Here is a 5,845-nt window from a genome sequence, read left to right on the forward strand (position 1 = left end):
TTTTCACAATTATAACATCGACGTGTATGTAAAAGAAAATAAAAATTTCAGGACCACCCCAGCTCCTGTGGAGAAGGGCAGGTAAAGGCCTCGGGCCTGGCCTCTCCCATTTATTTTAGAAGCATGTCACTTGTTAATTTCCAGGCTCACAGCTGGGGGGATTTGTCTCAGGATGAGTTGCGCCTTGAGGCTCACCCATGTCTGATTCTGATGAGACGCTAGACTTGGACTTTGGAATCGATGCTGGCATGAGTTAGGGCTTTGGGGCTATTGGAACAAAGTGAATGTATTTTGTATGCAAGAAGGACAAGAGTTTTGAGGGGCCAGGGGAGAAAAGCTATGCTAGGGCTGTTGGCCCCCTCTAAAACTTATGCTGAAATCGATTGCCATGGTAACAGTAACAGGGGTGGGGCCTTTAAGTGGTGATGAGGCCATGAGGCCTCTGCCCTCCTGAATGGGGCCCGGGGTGATTTGCCACCCCCTTCCTCTCTCCCCCCCACCACATGAGGCCTTCTGCCCTGTTGCGATGCTGCAGAAAGACCCCACCAGACACCAGCACTTTGATCTTGAACTTCCCAGCCTCTAGAACTGTGAGAAGTAAATTTCTGTTCGCGGTCAGTTGCCCAGTCTCAGGTATTCTATTGTGGCTGCACAAAATGAACTGAGAAAACAGCCAACTAATCTTCAGCAAAGGTGCCAAGAATATACAACAGGGAAGGAAAGTTTTTTCAATAAACAGTGTGGGGAAAATTGTGTATCCACATGCAAAAGAAGGAAATCTGACCCTGTCTAACATCATACACAAAAATCAACTCAAGGCCGGGCGCGGTGGCTCACGCCTGTAATCCTAGCTCTCTGGGAGGCCGAGGCGGGCGGATTGTTTGAGCTCAGGAGTTCGAAACCAGCCTGAGCAAGAGCGAGACCCCGTCTCTACTAAAAATAGAAAGAAATTAATTGGACAACTAAAAATATATAGAAAAAATTAGCCGGGCATGGTGGCGCATGCCTGTAGTCCCAGCTACTCGGGAGGCTGAGGCAGGAGGATCACTTGAGCCCAGGAGTTTGAGGTTGCTGTGAGCTAGGCTGACGCCACGGCACTCACTCTAGCCTGGGGAACACAGTGAGACTCTGTCTCAAAAAAAAAAAAAAAAAAAAAAAAAAAAAAAAAGAAAACAGGCGTTGGTGATGTGGAGAAAAGGGAGGCTTGAGCAGTGCGTTGTAGATGGGAATGCAAACCGGTGCAGCCATTATGGAAAACAGCATGGAGGCTCCTCAAAAAATTAAAAATAGAACCACCGTATGATCCAGCACCCCCACGCCTGGGTGTGCACCCCGAGGAGAGGAAATCGCTGTCTCAGAGAGACACCCGCACACCCACGTTCGTTGCAGGGCTGCCCGCGAAGGCCGAGACACGGAATCAGCCTAAGTGCCCACTGATGGCGCAACGGATAAGGAAAATGCAAGACACACATGTGCGCACAGTGGCGTATTATTCAGCCTTCAGAACATGGAAATCCTGTCATTTCTGACAACATGGACAGACCCAGGAGACGCTGCTCAGCAGGACGAGCGAGACACAGGCAGATACCGCGTGATCGCGCGTCTGTGTGGGAGGCAAGAGAGTGGAACTCACGGAAACAGCAGAAGGGTAGTTACCAAGGGCTCGGGTGCAAGAAACGGGGAGACATTGGCCAAGGGGCCCAAACCTTCAGTTACCAGTGAGTGAGTTCTGGGAGCTCAAGTGCAGCGTGGGGACTATAGTTAGCGATACTGTTTCGTTGAAATTCTTGAAATTTACTAAAGAGCAGACCTTCAGTGTCCTGACCACACGCACAAGGGTAGCCGTGTGAGGTGACGTGTCAGTTACCTCGCTGGGGTAATCGTCTCGCCGTGTCCCTGTATCACCCCCGCGGGGCACACCTCAAGTACATACAGTTTTGTTTGTCGATGGTACCTGATTGAAGCTGGAAAACGATTACAAATTTTTCAAAAACTGATTGGGAAAGTTTGCTGGAGGAAAACAAGAGTCGTGTGGACTTTCTTGTCCCAGTGGCTTTCGCTGAGCTGCGCTGGTAGGACCGACGCTCTGGACAGGGAAGTGGGGTGAGTCCCTTCTTGCTGAGCATTTACTGGATTTACTTCATCATCTCATTGAATTCTTACCCCCACATATCTCAAATAAGCAACAATAACCAAAAAAGGGCTTATTGTTCTCATTTGGAAATAAAGAAACTTTAATTCAGAGAGGGTAGGTAACTTGCCTGAGGTCACACAGCCAGTGTGTCCCTGACTCTAATCCCACATATCCCTCTTCATGGAGGCGGTGTTTGGAGGAGGGGAGGCAGCAGTCTGGGAACTTAAGAGTTTAGCTCTGTTCTGCTGGGGAACCTGGGACAAGTCACCTGCCCTCCGTGGACTAAATTTTGGGGCCAGGCAGCACGTGGCAAGAGCCGCCTGCCTGGGGCCGCGAGTGGCGCTGAAGGCCCGGTTTCGCTGCTTTTCCCCAAGGAGGGTCTATGTCCAGGGTGTGTGCACTCACCCCGTGTGCACACGTCCTCCATTGTCCCACGGCTCACTGACACTCCTAATCTATGCAAATTACTTTTTCGCTTTGTTTCACTTTGGATATTTCTGTTGCCAAGCCTCGATTTACTAACCTTTTCTTCTGCGGTGTCTTTGCTGCGGATCCGTCGCGTGAGGCTTCATCTCATCTCTGGAAAGGTGGGTGTGGGTCTTTTTGTATTTTCCATGTTTTTACTTAACTTTCCGAATATGCAGAATTTAATTGTAGTAACTGCTCTAATATCCTCGCCTGTCGATTCCGACATTCGCGCTGGTCTGAGTTCTTTTTCTGTTTCCGTTCTTTCTGTTTAACAGGCGTTGGCGGGTGACCTGAGTTGGTTTTGACTGGTTGATTTTTCTCCTCCTTAAGGGCACCATTTTCCTGCTTCTTCACCTGCCTGGTAATTTTCGATGAGATTACTGCCATCCTGTCACTCACTCCCTCGGCGCTGGGTATTTTTGTATTCCTGTAAACATGCCTGGCCGCAGTGGGTCTTCTCAGGGTTTGCTCTACAACCTGTTAGGCAGGAACAGAGCAGTTTTCAGTTGGGGATAAATTATTCCTCTAGGGTTGCTAGATAAAATACAGGGCAACTAGTTAAATTAGAATTTCAGATAAACAAATAACATTTTAATATACGTATATCCCATGCAATTTGGGGACGTACCATACTAAGACATTATCGTTCGTCTGGTTTTTTTTGGGAGAGAGAGAGTCTCACCCTGTCGCCCAGGCTGGAGAGCAGTGGGGCCATCACAGCTCACTGTAGCCTAGAGCTCCTGGGCTCAGGCGATCCTCCCACTTCAGCCTCCCGAGTAGCTGGGACAGCAGGAGCACGCCAGCACACCTGGCTGATTTTTTAATTTTTTTTAGAAATGGAGTCTTGCTATGCTGCCCGGCTGCCCTCTTTGTCGTCTGTCCCTCAGCTCACTGTCCTTTCTGTCTGAGGCCAACGTCTTGAAAACCATTGTTTCATACGCATATAATTTACACACCGTACAATTTACCCTTTCAAAGTGAACGATTCTGTGGTTTTTAGTATAGTCACAGAGTTGCGCAACCACCTCCATTGCCAGGTTTCAGAACAATCTCTGCTCCCCCGAAAGAAGCCTCATAACCATTATCGGTCCCTCCCCATCCCCACCGCCATCCCCTCCCAAGCATCACGCTCTTTCTCTATGGATTTGCCTATTCTGGACACTTCACACAAATGAAACAGTACAAAACATGGCCCTCTGTGTCTGCATTCTCCACCCAGGTCCGAGGTGCACCGAGCCGCTGCGCGTCTAGCGCTTCGTGGCCCTCCGTGGCTGAACGACCCGTGGTGTGGGGATCAGCTCCCTTCCCATCATCCCCTGGTGATCATCACGGCTGCTTCTACTTTTTAACCGTCATGAATGACTCTGCTATGAACATTCATGTGCAGGTCTTTGTGCGAACATACGTTTTCTATTCTCTTGGGTACATTTCCCTATGTGGGGAATTGTTGGTCATGTGATGACTCCATGCCTGACATCACGAGGGACTGTCCTCCCAGCCAGCTGCCACGTTCTGCCTTCCCGTCGGCAGTGTTCGAGGTTCTCACGCTCCACGTCCACTGATTCTTGCTGTGCTCAGTCTTTGTTGTCACAGCCATCCTGGTGGCTGGGTGTCGGTATCTCACGGTGGCTATGAGGCACTTTCTCTGACGGCTCGTGATGTTGTGCGTATTTTCGTGTGCTCACTGGCCATTTGTATGCCTTCTTTGGGGAGAAATGTCTATTCAGATCCTTTGCCCCTTTTTAAATTGGAGTATTTATCTTTTTACTATTGAGTTGTAAGAGTTCTGTGTTCTAGATGCAAGTCCTTGGGTTGTAAGACTTCTTTATACATCCTGATACAAGTCCCTGATGAGCTATGTGATCCGTAAGTGTTTTCTCCCATTCTGTGGGTTGCCTTTTCACTTTCTTGATGGTGTCCTTTGAAAACATTTTTTGAGACAGAGTCTCACTCTGTCACCCAGGCTGGAGTGCAGTGGTGCGATCCTAGCTCACAGCAACTTCAAACTCCGGGGCTCAAGTGATCCTCCTGCCTCAGCCTCCTGAGTAGCTGGGACTACAGGCGCCACCACCACGCCTGGCTAATTTTTTTCTGTTTTATGTAGAGATGGGGTCCTGCTGTTGCTCAGGCTGGTCTTGAACTCCTGACCTCCCAGCCACGTGGGAGACGGAGACAGGAGGATTTCTTGAGGACTGGAGTTCTAGGCTATGGTGTGCTGTAATCGCACCTGTGAATAGACATGCACCCTGGGCTGTGTGGCACAGTGAGACCTCCGTCTCGAAACAAAAGTAAGGACAAAACAGACATTTTGGGACACACAGAGACTAAGGGAATTGGCTCCCTGCACATGCTCACTGAAAACTATCGAGATGCATGTTCTGCGAGCAAGCAGGGAAGTGAGCTTACGGGGAGGCGTGACGAGCATAGGATTCGATCAGCAATGTCAGCAAATGTACCTTTTGACTACAGAAAACCTCACTTTGATGAGGATGTTCTCCTCTCTCACCACTTTATTCGACATTGTACTGGTGTTTCTACCCAGGGCGGTTGGGCAAGAAAAAAGAAAGCATCCAAACCAGAAAAGAAGTCAAACTGTCTCTATTTACAGATGATGTCATTTTGTACATAAAAAATCCTAAGGAAGCCACACAGAAAAAATATAACTAGTAAATGAGTTAATCACATTGCAGGATAAAAAATCAAAATACAAAAATTGGCTGGGTGCAGTGGATCACACCTGTAGTCCTAGCACTCTGGGAGGCCAAGGCGTGAGGATGGCTTGAGCTCAGGAGTTCAAGACCAGCCTGAGCAAGAGTGACACCCCGTCTTTACTAAAAATAGAAAAAATTAGCCAGGTGTGGTGGCATTCACCTATAGTCCCAGCTACTCAGGAGGCTGAGGCAGGAGGATCACTTGAGCCCAGGAGTTTGAGGTTGCTGTGAGCAAGGCTGACACCATGGTACCCTAGCCCGGGTGACAGAGTGAGACCCTGTCTCAAAAAAAAAAAAAAAATTCAAAAGAAAAAAATACAAAAATTATTGTATTTCTAAACATTAACAATGAGCAATTCTAAAATAAAATTAAGAAAAACAACTCAGGCCGGGTGTGGTGGCTCACACCTGTAATCCTAGCACTCTGGGAGGCCGAGGCGGGCAGATTGTTTGAGCTCAAGAGTGCTTACCTACAAAATACATGGTGGGGCTGGGCACAGTGGCTCATGCCTGTAATCCTAGCATTTTGGGA

Source organism: Propithecus coquereli, unplaced genomic scaffold (genome assembly GCF_000956105.1).
Source record: "Propithecus coquereli isolate 6110/MARCELLA unplaced genomic scaffold, Pcoq_1.0 Scaffold743, whole genome shotgun sequence".
In the NCBI taxonomy this organism is placed as follows: Eukaryota; Metazoa; Chordata; class Mammalia; order Primates; family Indriidae; genus Propithecus; species Propithecus coquereli.